At 40.1% G+C, this 13,541-nt stretch overlaps 1 protein-coding gene across 3 annotated transcripts in view; it reads left to right on the top strand.

The window, feature by feature from the left end:
* Positions 1-2,092: 2,092 nt before the first annotated feature.
* The window catches only part of dag1 (dystroglycan 1), a 32,555-nt gene continuing 21,106 nt past the window's right edge, over positions 2,093-13,541 (top strand). Inside the window, exons 1-2 of one of the 3 annotated variants that reach the window (XM_053652835.1) lie at positions 2,093-2,748; positions 3,032-3,106. The gene's annotated coding sequence lies outside the window, so the exon portion shown is untranslated. The other 2 variants (XM_053652834.1, XM_053652836.1) reach the window with 2 other exon arrangements.

Below are 13,541 nucleotides of genomic sequence, written 5' to 3' on the forward strand. Positions count from 1 at the left end.
AGTTTCATACGCAGCAATATCGATCGCTAAGGTAGGAGTCTTGGGAATCGAACTGCATGTTGGAGAGTGAGAGTGAGTGTTTTATCTGTGGAAACAGGGTTTCAGATACTTGAGTTGATTGACGTGTTTGTGTTGTATGGCACTTCTACACCAACCAATTTTGCCACTTTTTGGGCTGCACTGATTTACTGCCGTTTCGTCTGTTTCTCAGTGTAGATGCCCATGTTTATACTTTTCAGCCACAGATACAAAACGTCTTTCAAAACATGTGTCTTTTTTGTGCATGAATCAATCATGAATCACACTAAAACTGGAGATCAAATGTAATTTCTCAGTTTTGGATATTTTTTACATTTACTTCATACTATAATAATATAATTATTATTTTAATAATTTTTTGAGCTAAAGTTAATAAAGATATTGAACACAATATAATCAGTGCACATTAATTCAGTGTTTTAGCTTTTTATCTTTGCCTGCTCTTCAGCACTCCTTTGTTATTGTTTTATTGTCATGCTCTTTGAATTAACTACACAATTAGAATTTAAAACCTTATATGATATAAAAAGGTCTCCCACATACACATACTCAGCAAAAAAAGAAACGTCCTCTCACATTCAACTGCTTTTATTTCAAGCAAATTTCTTAACAAATGTAAATAGTTGTATTAATATAAGAAGAAACAACTGAGGCATAAACTGAACAAGTTTCAGAGACATTTGACGAACAGAAATAGAATAATGAGTCCCTGAAAAAAAAAGGGGGTGGGGGGGGTGGCTGGTCAATATTAAAAGGAACAGTCGGTATCTGGTGGCCTCCAGCTGCTTTAAGTTCTACAGTGAATCTCATCCTCATGGACTGCACCAGATTGGTCAGTTCTTGCTGTGAGATGTTACTCCACTCTTCCACCAGGACATTTGCAAGTTCTTGATCACGTCTGGAGGGGACACATGGTTACACGTGGTTTGCCACTGCAAGGATGATCAGCTGTCCTTCCTGTCTCCCTGTATCCTGTATCACCGTCTTGGGCATCTTACATTACAGACATTGCAGTTTATTGCTCTGGACACATCTGCATTCCTCATGCTTCGATGCAGCAGGTCTATGGCATGTTCACGCAGGTGAGCAGGAACTCTTGGCATCTTTCTTCTGGTGTTTTTCAGAGTCAGTAGAAAGGTCTCTTTAGTGTCCTAAGTTGTTGTAACTGTGACCTTAATTACCTACTGCCTGTAACCTGTCTCTTAGGGAATGTTCCACAGGTGCAGGTGCAATATTTGTTTACACTTTGGTCAAATTGCTTTTAAGTTAAGCAGTGTACCTCCAAAAACATAGCATTTCATCCTAACCTTGACAGTAATCAGATAGATAGAAAGAAAGAAAGAACTCTTGTCAGTGTGACTTCAGAGAACATGTATGACTGTATATGTAAACTGGGAGAAAAAAAAATAGGCACCAGAAACTATTACAGTAACAATAATTTGATAGATAACTGGCTAGCAATTTATTTAGACCAACTAATAAAATTTTGGTGTGACATCCTTAATTAGATTTTGCAGATAGATAGTGTGGTTTGAGAGAAAACTTGTATGAATGTATTTGTGAAAAATGAAAAAAAAAAAAAAGCTCCAGAAACTATTACAGTAACAATAGCTAGACAGACCGACAGACATTCAGCTACACTGCATCAAGCTTTGTTTAGCTATCCAGCAATTTATTCAGACTAACTAAATTTTGGTACAGACAGACAGACAGACAGACAGATAGTTAAAACTCTTATCAGTATGGCTTGAGAGAACTGTATGACATTGTATGTAAAAATTGAAAAATAAGCAGCAGAAGGTATTACATTAACAATAACTAGATAGAAAGAGGCAGAAGACAGACAAATAGATAGATAGATAGATAGATAGATAGATAGATAGACAAATAGATAGATAGATAGATAGATAGATCTCTTGTCAGTGTGGTTGGAGGGAAGTTGTCTCACTGTACACAGTACTGTATGTGGAAAACACACAGAAGGGCTAGTGTTTGAAGGGGAGGAGTGAAGGCGAGTTATCCTCCTCCTCTCTCTCTCTCTCTCTCACACACACACACACACACACACACAGAGGTGGGGACTTAAAGAGTACTCGTATATCCAAACCTGGCTGCTTTTACTTCCCATTACACAGCTCGTCTGCGGAGGAGCTGAGGAAAAGCTGAGGAATACTAATTCACTTTGGAGCTGTGGTGAGAAGAGAAGAGAAGAGAAGAGAAGAAGCCGCAGTGCTTGGAGAGAGAGAGAGAGAGAGAGAGAGAGAGAGAGAGAGACAGACAGACGCTCTTCGCCGCTTCTCCATCTCCGTCATGTGATCGTCCTTTTCCGCGAGTCTTTAGTTTAGCTTTATTTTCTTTCTTTTCCCCCCTCTCATTGGCATTTCTGCAGCGTGTAGAGACAAAGTGAACAGCAAAAGTGAATGCTGTGCTTTTTAAATGGTGGATTTGCTTCGAGATATGTGAGGAAGGAGAAAAGGACGTGCGGGGAGTTTGTTACTGAAGAAAGTCGTCGTGTTTGTGACAGCTGGCACAAGAATAACCCGAATAACCATCACGACATTACTGGGACATTTGTGTGTGTGTGTGTGTGTGTGTGTGTGTGTGAGAGAGAGAGTGTGTGAGTAAGTGGGTGAGTGAATGTGTGTGTGTGTGTTATTTTGCTTTCGCAGCGAATACACACCGAAGACATTTGGCTCAAGCTTCGGAACGGTTAGTGTTTTCCCGTTTTTCCTATTTCTTTATGTCTGAATGATTGCGAGGGAATTTCAGGCTTGGACACGTTCTCTTGGCTCGACTAGGCAAGGCTTTGAGGACCGGCTTGTGGCAGTGAAAGTGTTCGACTTTGCGGCTTGGGTTTTAGGAGGAATAACCGCGGAGAGAAGCTGAGATTTGTTTTCGTATCATGTATGAGCATTGTAGGCGGTAGCTAATGTATGACAGGGGTTCTGGATGAAGCGATAAAACGACGTGGCTTTTATTTTCGTCTCTACAGAAAGAAAGAAAAAACAAACAGTACAAATGATGTTCTAGCTCAAATGCTTAAATATAAGGGCGACAACACAACGAGGTAAGAGATTCATTAACCGCTTTATTGTGTATTATTTGTAAGCAAATTTGGCTGCACATTATTTCATTATTTGTTATGTGAGACCTTGTGTGTGTGTGTGTGTGTGCACACATATGCGCGCGCGTGTGTGTGTGTGTGTGTGTGTGTGTGTGTTCATATATGTATGTACATAACGTTAGCTCGCTGCTTATAAGCTAGCTAGCTGTGTAGCTAGTCTCACTTCATCCTTCTGCCAGAAGGTCTCTCGAACAGGTGTTAGCTTGTTAGCATCATAGGCATGTCCTCTTAGTTTATCATAACCGGCTAGCTTAATATCTCTTCGTCTTTTTTATTATTATTATTATTATATCAAATTGTCTCCGTAATACAAACTCTCTTTCAAGCTAAGTGTTACTTATGCTACTTAGCCTGTCAGCTAGGTGGTTATTCATGTTTTGGCACCACTTGAAGAAATTAGCTTGCTAAACCCTGTGTTAGAATTTAACTAACAAACGTTAACTAGATTAGTTCGGTAATGACTAACTAGTTTGAGGTTCATAGCGAAAGGGCGATAGATAGACCGAGAGCAAAAAAAAAAATCTTTACAGAATGACTTGAAAGGACTGTATAAGCCTAGCAAGCTAGCGTCAGTAAAAGAAAAGAAAGGGGGAAATAAAAACATTGACATTGTTCAAGTTTAATTTCGCGTTATGTTTTCTCGTTGTTATGACTAGCTATGGGAGTTAGCAAGGAGAGTTGTTCAGGTTAGCATGGGGCTAGCGAGGTAACCTTTTAAACAATCTTGGAAAAGGTGTCTTGATAAATGCTAGCTGTCTTGGTATTTAACCGCCACATTTTTATCTTTTGGGGACCGTGTAAATGACTCCTACTACAGTCGAGTCTTTTGGTTGGCGTAGGTTGGATATTTACAGAGGGTGCAGCAGCGCCTTTGACCGTTTTGGGCTTTGACATTTAGAGACATTGCGGTCAGATCAGTGGCCTTGTGGGAGATCCGTGGGAGTCTGTGGCACAAGTTGAAATTGTTTAGAGATGAAGATCGAGCTTAAACAACACGGCGCTGATCAAATACAGTGTAAATACAGCTCAGGTAATCGTTGGGCGATGACATATATGTGTGTGTGTGTGTGTGTGTGTGTGTGTGTGTGTGAGAGAGTGTGTATAAATGTGTGTATATATAGAAAGATATAAGATCAGATTGACTTCAGTAACATGGCACGTTTCCTCTTCATTGTTTGTGTGTGGTGGTGTGTGTTTTTTTGTTTTTTTGTTTTGTTTTTAAATCACGTACATCACGTTTTTTGTGTCCATTGAGATATTTGCAACCTTTTTGTCGGCTCCAGGAGGCGTTATTTGTCTTGCGATCTCCTGCAGTCGGTGTGAACGGCGCCGTCCATAGAGCTGCTAAACACATTGGGGCTGAAAACTGGTTAACTAGTTAGAAAGGGGAAAAAACAATCACTGTACACCGAATGTGATCTGTTTAAACAAGCACCTTTATTGATGACACATGCATTTTGAGTGAGATCTGCATGTGATCCCATTGATGCATGTGTAGTAATCTATGGCGTATTGCTCAGTGTTAATACACAAGTCTACACATGTTTCTGTATCGCGAATAACCAAACACTTAAACTGGATAAATAATACATGTTGAAAGTACTACATATAAACACAGGTAAGTGATTTGTCTCTGCCGCTAAACAGATTAGAGCTGGGAACTGGTTAGTTAGACGAAACTATTTTAGCCTGCATGTCATGATCTGTGTAAACAAGCTTTAATTATTAAACACGTTGATCCATCAGTGTGATCATCAGATGAATTATTATTACACATTGTCACGTTTTTGATTGCACTTTTCAATTCAAGCCCGATCACATCACTGAATCTTACCATGCTGTTAAGGAGTTATATGTATAAAAACAAGCTTAATTTTGAAATATATTTCACAATGATCTGTCAATGTGATCATCTTCCAAGAATACACACGTATTGTTATTGCACATCGAGTGCAGAGACCCGTGTGTGTGCGCGCGTTCGTGTGTATTCATGAATGATCAAGTTGATCAATCTTGTAATATTCTTGTAACACATCTGGACGTGTGTGTGGCTTTGGAAAGTGTAAATGTTATTCATCATACACTGAGAATTATTTGCAGAACGGTATCTGTAATGTTTTTCCACATTGTCCAGTCTGTTTGGCTATTACTATGTACGTTTATGTATTCCATGTATTATAGGACTGAAACCGAATTCCTTCCTCAGCTGTCCATGTCTATCCGTATAACCATGTCTGGATTTATTTTAGACGTTGTAGGACGTCATATACAAATTTAATACGTGCAGTTGAGATAATCTGCCTTTGATTTTGGACCAAGGATTCTTTAGATTTCTCCAGAGCCTCAAGCAACACCGATCGTACTGTGGGTTTATTTTGTCTCTGCATATTGATGAGCCTTGCCTAGTATATGCATACATGCATAAATACATAAATAACTAGAATATTATTTGGATATGTACAATATGTATTTGTATATATAATATGTGTGTGTGTGTGTGTGTGTGTGTGCTGCTGGTTTGGACTGGTATCTCTGCCTTGGCATGCAGGCTGAGCCATGTTCTGCCAACTCCCTTTTCGGCCTCTGGGGAAGAACTAGAGGAGGTGGGATAAAATTAGAAGACAGGCATACATTTCCGATTTATCCCACCCCCCCATCTCATGTCTCGTATACTGTATGCGTTAGTCAGTGACATACAGTCCTCTGCAATGTTTGTGTTCGGATTCTTCCCCACACTGCGCAGCCAGCTGTTGGAGATAGTAAATGAGTCTAATTTTCCACCAGAGTCCTGAGTATAATTGTGATAGTAGGTGTTGTTGTGGTCCCTGAGGCTCCTCGATCACCTTCGGTGTATTGTAGTGAAGCTGATAGTCAGCCATATTGATTGGGTTTGTCCTGAAAACAACACTCTTGGCTCTGTAATTGCACTCACGTGTGATTTTCTTGTTGGTATTAGATATGGCTATACATAACTGTTATGGTCATATAAAAAGTCAGGCTTATTGTGTGAAATAACAGCTTACTTCATTTAGAATAATATATATTTTTATTTTTGAAAAATGCTAATCTAATAAGTAATAAACAATCAGCTCTGTGTATTAGGTGAACCGTATGGGAATCGGAGTCATTATTTGTTCTTGGTTCTTGTTTTCTGAGTAATTAGACAGATTAACATAACGGTAAATAATGTCATCGTGTTAATACTCGGTTGCAAATCCGTCGGCCGTAATGGCTGCCTGAAGGCTATGACCTGTAGACATCACCAGATGTTGCACATCATCCCAGGTAATGTTTTTCCTGGCTTGTAAACCAGCCATTTATTTTCTGCTTGTTTTTTGAGGCCTTTTTTTTTGCCTTTGGCTTTGACTTCAGTACGTGATCTGCAGCTCAGTGTTCGGATCAGCTGATTGGCTTGACACAACCATAGAAAGAAACAACCGTAAACAACCAAAAAAACCTCCAAAACACTGTGTCTCAGGGAGATTGCTTGGATCTGAGAAATTAATACGTGCCAGAATTCATCCTGCTGCTGTTGACAGTCTCATCATCAATAAAAAAAACACACACACAAAAAAAACAGGAGTTTCACCGATGAGGTGGTGCTTTGGATCAGTTCTGCTTTTTTTTTTATTTTTTCCCCCCTCCCCGACAGACTTTCATCATTCTGTCACTGTGGTACAGGTGAATCTTTCTCTCATCTGTCTATAAGTGTCAGACCTCTACAGGCTTTTTATGTACTTTGTATCCTGGAGAGCGTTCTTGTTTTCAACCAATTTTTCCTTGTGACTGAAAGTATTATTTAGTCATCAATCACTGTGATATTGTGCAGTTTACCAGTCTGCTTGCTGTTGGTCAGCTTTCAGGTGCATTCTTGTTCCCTAACAGTAATGATGAACACACCTCAGGTTTTAATTTTGTCTCTTACAAGGGGAAAAATGAGGTACTTGTGGTCTGGAAGGAAAACAAAATCACAAAAATGGTTAAAGGTGACTTGGGTATGTATGGCAACCTGCTGAACTCAAATATTCATCTTCAGCCGTGATTATATGGCATCTGAAATGTACTTGCTTTTCTACAGGTACGTCCTAATGCCTTACATGTACAGCAACAATACCAGGTCTTTGGGAGACATTGACCCCAGGCAATTCAATTCAATTCAGTTCAATTGTAGACCATTTGGTGGTCCAAAGCAAAGAAGCTCAAAGTAGCTGAGCATTAATTGTCCAATGACTTCTGGTGTCCTGGACTGTACAAAAAAAAAGACTGACCTTTATGCTACTCTATATATATAGATATATAAATATGTATACGGAATAAAACACTTGGGGTAGTGCAGTTATAGGAAAATAATCAAGGTGTTGTGATGCAGCCTGAAGTTCCTTATTTTCCTATAACAAGGGTTTATTTCTCTTATACCACAGCAATTTTCCCAGCAAGTGCAATTTCTCATCTGTTAATGAACAACATGTTGTATTTTTAGCCATTTGTAGTTACATATAATGTTAATCGCTTACTTGCATTAATAAGACAGAACATTGCATCTTGTTACTGAGGATTTGCAAAACCCTGTGTACTGAAGAATTTCCCTCAGCACTGACACTGGAGACTCCTTCCATAAATGTTAAATAAACACCTCCTTCCTAAAAGCTCGACCATATCAATGATTGTGTTTTTCTTTGCTAAATAACAGCGCTGCCCTTTTTGTATTTCATTTATCGATAGTCGTATAGTACGTGGATTACCTGGAACTGATGCGAGAGCGACGTTCTCGAAAATTAATCAACTTCTGACCAGTCAGATTCAAGAATTCAAAAGCACTGTGATATTAAAAACTCGTCTAGTAGTCCGTCCGAGTGCTGGAACGTTGTCCAGGGGGTATTTGGTATTGTAGCGTTTTCTATCATTATTTTTAAACGTGTAGTCTTTTTGCGTGTATTATTGTATATGAGACAAGAGTGCAAATTGTGACCTCTTTTCCCGTAGAGTGCTAAAGTTAACCGTGTAACTTTGCCCCACTTGGTTTTAAAAATAGAAAACCGGAGTGCTGGGGTGGGATGGGGAGTGTGGTAGCCGCTACCGACGATTTTGTACATCTGACGTACGTGTGTGTGTGTGTGTGTGTGTGTGTGTGTGTGCTACCTTGACAGATCTGGAGTGCATCTCTGATTATCCTGTCTCTCTTATACGTACACCTCGAGGCAAAGTCTTGTGAAATATAACAGCCAGGAAGTTAACCCAGAGTCGTGTTTCATAACGTGACATGCAAGGCAGAGTCATGATTGGATTTGAAACCTAATCGAGAGATGGTATCGCTGGGCGAACCCGCATTCGCAGCATAAGAAGCTCTTTCTTCGAGCACACACTGCTCTTGTTTGTTTTCTCGCAAGCCGCTCGATCCCTTTGAGGCTCCGTGCGCTGCAGCATGCAGCGGCTCACGGTTCAATCTGCAGACTAACCTAGATTTCTGTAGTGCCGCTCGTAAATAACCAGGGGTTCAGTTTCAGAGCGAAGAGGTGTCTCGTTCTGTATACAGTTTCATCATGTAACACTGCACCATCTGCAGATTTTTGACCGAGAATCATTTGATCACTGGAGAACACAGAGCCGAAAGAACACGAAATATACTAACGCTTCAAGCTGCTGCTTTTCAAACGAAAATGAGCAAATCCCAATTCATAAGAGATGTGCTATTGTTTAATAATGACCAATTTGTCACTTCTTAAACAGACAGTACTACCTCCCTGAATTGTTTTGATGCATAAATGATTTTAAATTACTACTTTAAATGCTGGTCTCTAATGATAAATTATGCTTGTCAGTTCCTAAATTGTGAGCATACTTTAGCAGTTTCTGCCCTAATTTCAGGGGCCGTAGTCACAGAAACAGCAAAATCCTTTTTAACGTCCATTCCTGATGAGGAAGGCACATATTGACGGATAATTCTTTCAGCAAATAGGCCCGAATACAAGTCTTTAATCTACAAGCAAACTCGCGTCGACCCAGTTTCAAGTAAGACTGCTTATGATTGTTTTTCAGTGTGTATAAGAACTTTTTGAAAGTCACTGGGGGAAAAAAAAAAAACAAAGACGCACCACACGGACTTGCGAGTCGTCTTTTACTGATCGCGTCTACGCAGAATAGAAGAAAACCAAAAGAAATTTTCATTACATCCTCTGTGTTTGAGTTGATGTCTCTACTAGAAATGGGTCAAAGCCAGCAACAGCAATTACCATGTTGTTATTGCTGTTCATATAACCAACTCTCTGAGGTTTCTATTATTTTGGCTTAAGCTTTGAAATTTTCAGATTCTTTGCTTTATCAGAGAATGGCTTATAAACCAAGTCCTGAAATTATTCACTGTTGGGGAGTAGTTAGTCTTAACTAAAAGCTCATTTTCTGTGAACACCGGGGAGGTTTTTTTTTTTTTTCCGTACAGCAATTTTTAAAAGCACAATCTCTTCATTTTGTCTCAAAGCCTACAAAATTGCTTCACCCTTTCACTCATCTGTGGCACTTAAGATTTTTCTTCCGAAATCTAGTCCTAATTGTTAGAAATTCCCCCAGGCTTGACATGGTCTGAGTAATTGGTGCACCAATATCATCAACTTGTAGCAAGCACTCCAGTCGAGCATTAAGGCTTTGAGCTGCATCAGAAGCCGCTTCCCTTTTGTCCAAACCTTGGCTTTGACATTTTAAAAGAAAAACAGCTGCGGGTAGGCATACGACCTTGCGGCTTTGCCTTTGCAGGGTATTCTCGCAGTGCTGTGATGAACCTGCCTTTCAATAGCCAGAATGTTGGGCTTGGTGCAGGAAAGATTGCAGTGGTGTCATCATTTCTTTTTTTTTTTTTTGTCCCCCTCCTCAATTTAATATAATTTCAGGAAGTCTGGAGCCACTTTAGAGTCACTGTCTAATTCATTGAATATTTCATTGGAGTGCAGTTGGCAGAGTTTGTTGAGTTTGTTAGTTAAACTGGGGACTTGAACACTTTTGGCTGGAAACTGAATAAAGAGATAGCCGTGTAGTCATTGTATAATTATCATGGACACTTCCAGATATTGGGAGTATGAACCTAGATTATAAAGTGTAGTTACCGATCTAGCTACTTCTATATTTTCGTGTCCAAGGCTGAGTGATCAGATCAATAGTTAGTTAAGCGGCTGCGATTTGACACCACCACTGTGGATAGTGCCAATTAATGTTTCCCACAACCAGTTTGTCTTCAGCAGCTCCATGAATAGAGCAGAAGGAAGTGGCTTCCCCCCACCCCCCCATCCTCATCTTTTCTTTAGCTCCCCAGCCCGGTGAGTTTGAGGTGCTCTTTGACCCCTCTGCAAATTCCCCAGCTTCTCCTGAAGTGAGAGGGTGTTTGCTGTGATGTAGCTAGAGTAAGTAAGAGGGTAATTGTTGATTTGACTGTACTGAGCTCGGTGAACCAGTAAACCCCAAAGCCAGTGCAGTCACAGTTCTCTAAACCAAGAGACCTATAGAAAAGGACCACCTGCAATTTCTTAACAGATTAGTCCTAGTGAACAGCAGGGAAAGTGAGTGTGCTCATTCAGGCGGGGGGGGGTCGTCATTCAGATTCGGAGCTGCCTGTTCATCCCCACCTGTTCTCTAACAAAAGACTCAGTCATATGAATGGCAGCTGCTTTCACGCTGACTATTTCGAAATCATTTACCTTAGAGCAACGGACTTGCCAACTACCTAAGTTAATTGATGACACATTAACCCTAAGATTAGGCGTCACATTTTTACTGGATGCAAATTCCAAAGCTTCTAAGGTATTTTGGATATTGAACAAAGTACGTTTATTACAAATGTAACCCATCTATTATCGTTAAACGACCGACCGTGTGAATGAAATGAAAAGAATGCTGGGTCTTATCTTTGCAGATAAAAATAAGAGGTTAAGGCTGTTTGTTCCTGTGCAAACCGCTTGACCTGATTACACCTTGATATCCTTTGAGCGCCGTGTCCTTGACGCGTATCTGTTTGGAAAATGGACTCATTTAAACCCTAAACGTCTTACCTGGAAAGAGATTAATGAATACTGACTAATGTCGAGATCCCACTTTTGAAGTGGCGTAGTAAAAAGCACATCCGTTGGAAATATGACTTTGATGTCTACTATGCCGGCTGAGGCTTCTGGTGAGGTGCTTTATTACCAGTTAAACACAGGAATCCAGATCGAGGCACTCGAGTTTTAAATTCAGAGCACCAGCTTTTCTGGTGCATTCCTAAGCTGCCAAGAACGCGACAGCTCTGTGGTGGCGCTCAGCAGAAACGTAAGACTCGTCTGTATTGCAATGTTACTTAAGAAATTATTCTGCGTCCTAATGGAAGCTTTTGCAACCAAGCTCCTTATGACACAGAACAGAGGGTGCTGCATTTACCCTGATCACCTGAAGGAATTGTCTGGAAAAACATCTGTTGATAAATTGTTCTTCTTCTCTTTTCTGTACAAGTCCATTATTTCTGCTTGTGTTTCATTTCTTTCGATCTGGATTAAGACTCAACATTTCTAAACATGGTTGTTTACACTATAGGCACTTATAAACTGAAGTGAGAAGTCAAACAGCTAAAGAACTTGTATTCTTTCCACGTGGATACAGCCAGCTGTTGTCTAGGGGACCGGAAAACCCGAGCAGCGTATTAGTATGGAAGAGGTGATCATTAGATAAGGCTCATCTACCATGGCAACTCTCGAAATGTTAAACAACTCTGAGGTCTTTGCGGACGGAGAGAGCGCAGGCGTCAGGCAGTCCGTTGGGGGAAATGGAAAGAGATTACATGTTTGACGGAAGCAAACCATGAAATCCTCCACCTGGCCTTCGACTCTGGCAGCGCTGACCTAGTAAACATGGCCAGAGATGTGGACACCACGAAGCAGACCTGTGTTACTTCTCGCAGTTAAACACCAACGGCTGCTTTTCACACCAACCAGCGGCTTCGCCTCTGAATGGAGGACTTTGTCGCTGCTTCTGGAGATGTTTCGCTCACATTTGTTCGCCAACAGCTCACAGTGACCTGACCCTGTACATGTTTCTTTTTGTAAGAGCTGATGTTGAGTCATTTTACAAACAAACGCTGTGGATCGACACTCCTGAAGTGTCGACAGTTGGGTATACGGTACAATATATTGTAAGCCTGTATTGGGATATAACTTTATTTATAGAGTATATTTTAAAATATTGACATTACCGCTGCATTTTTTTTTTTTTTATGCCTATATCGGCAGCATATTTCTGAGTAAAACTCTTGGCGGCATGATGTTATAGGAAAATAATCAAGAACAGGATGGTGTGATGTGGATTATTTTCCAATAACAGCAAGTGTTTCATTCCTCCATTTCTCTTTTGCTTATTAAAAAGGGCACTTTTTAACCATTTATAGTTACACTTGATTCATTAAGTTCAAACATTCTCTTGAAATTAAATTAGAAAGTCTTCCCTCCTTAGACGTAAGTTCTGACTGTTACACTGGAGACTCCTTCCATAAATGTGAAATAAATGTTTTGTTACGTTTGTTAGTAGCCTAAGATTATGTAGATTGTCTAAGTGTCTGTGAAGGAGCTGTTGCCATAGAAACGATAATATTTAATAGATTAGATTAGAATTCCACAACGCCGTGGTATAAAAGTTGCTGTAACGTTGCTGTATTTTTCCACGGTCTAGTTTGTGATGGCAAACATGAGGCAGTCTCCTAACTAGTATGTACTTATAGGTGCTGATGTGGGTACACATCCCTGTGCAAGCTACAATTTGTCAGGTGTTTGCTACGTCAGGTATACATGTATATTGCCGAAGCTTTTAAGTCTGCAGCAGCGACATGGAGACCTGTAGTTACAGTAAAGTACTATAGACTCAGAGCAATGGCATCACCTGCTTGTTTTCCAGAATGGAAGCCATAATTTTCCTCCAGTGTAGTCCCATAGTTTCACTGTAATACTTTTTGTGCAGCACTTCACTTTTTTTTTCCCCTTCACTTCCATGTGTGAACCGTGTCTGGTGAACAAAATCATGGGCTTGCCTCCTCCTCCTGTCTTTGATTATTTTTTTCCAGAAGCAGGAACCTTAAAAGCTACTTTTCTGATTTATCTCAGAAGCACAAACACTCCTTAGCCCACACAGTAGCAACAATTTTATTAAATGTACTTTTTGGGAATGCGTAAACTATCTTTTGTATTTCGTGTCAGTACGCTGTAATAGGTTCTCCTTCTCCAGATGCTGGTTCTTGTACCTTCAGGTTGTGTTTTACTTAGCTTCATGATTAACAACAGGTTGCCTCTGTCAAAACAGGTGGCGTTCTTGTTCAAACATCTTAAACGGTGTACTCAAAGTTTACACTAGCATCGGCTTTGTTGACAATTACTGT

Source organism: Ictalurus furcatus, chromosome 21, assembly GCF_023375685.1.
Source record: "Ictalurus furcatus strain D&B chromosome 21, Billie_1.0, whole genome shotgun sequence".
NCBI lineage: Eukaryota > Metazoa > Chordata > Actinopteri > Siluriformes > Ictaluridae > Ictalurus > Ictalurus furcatus.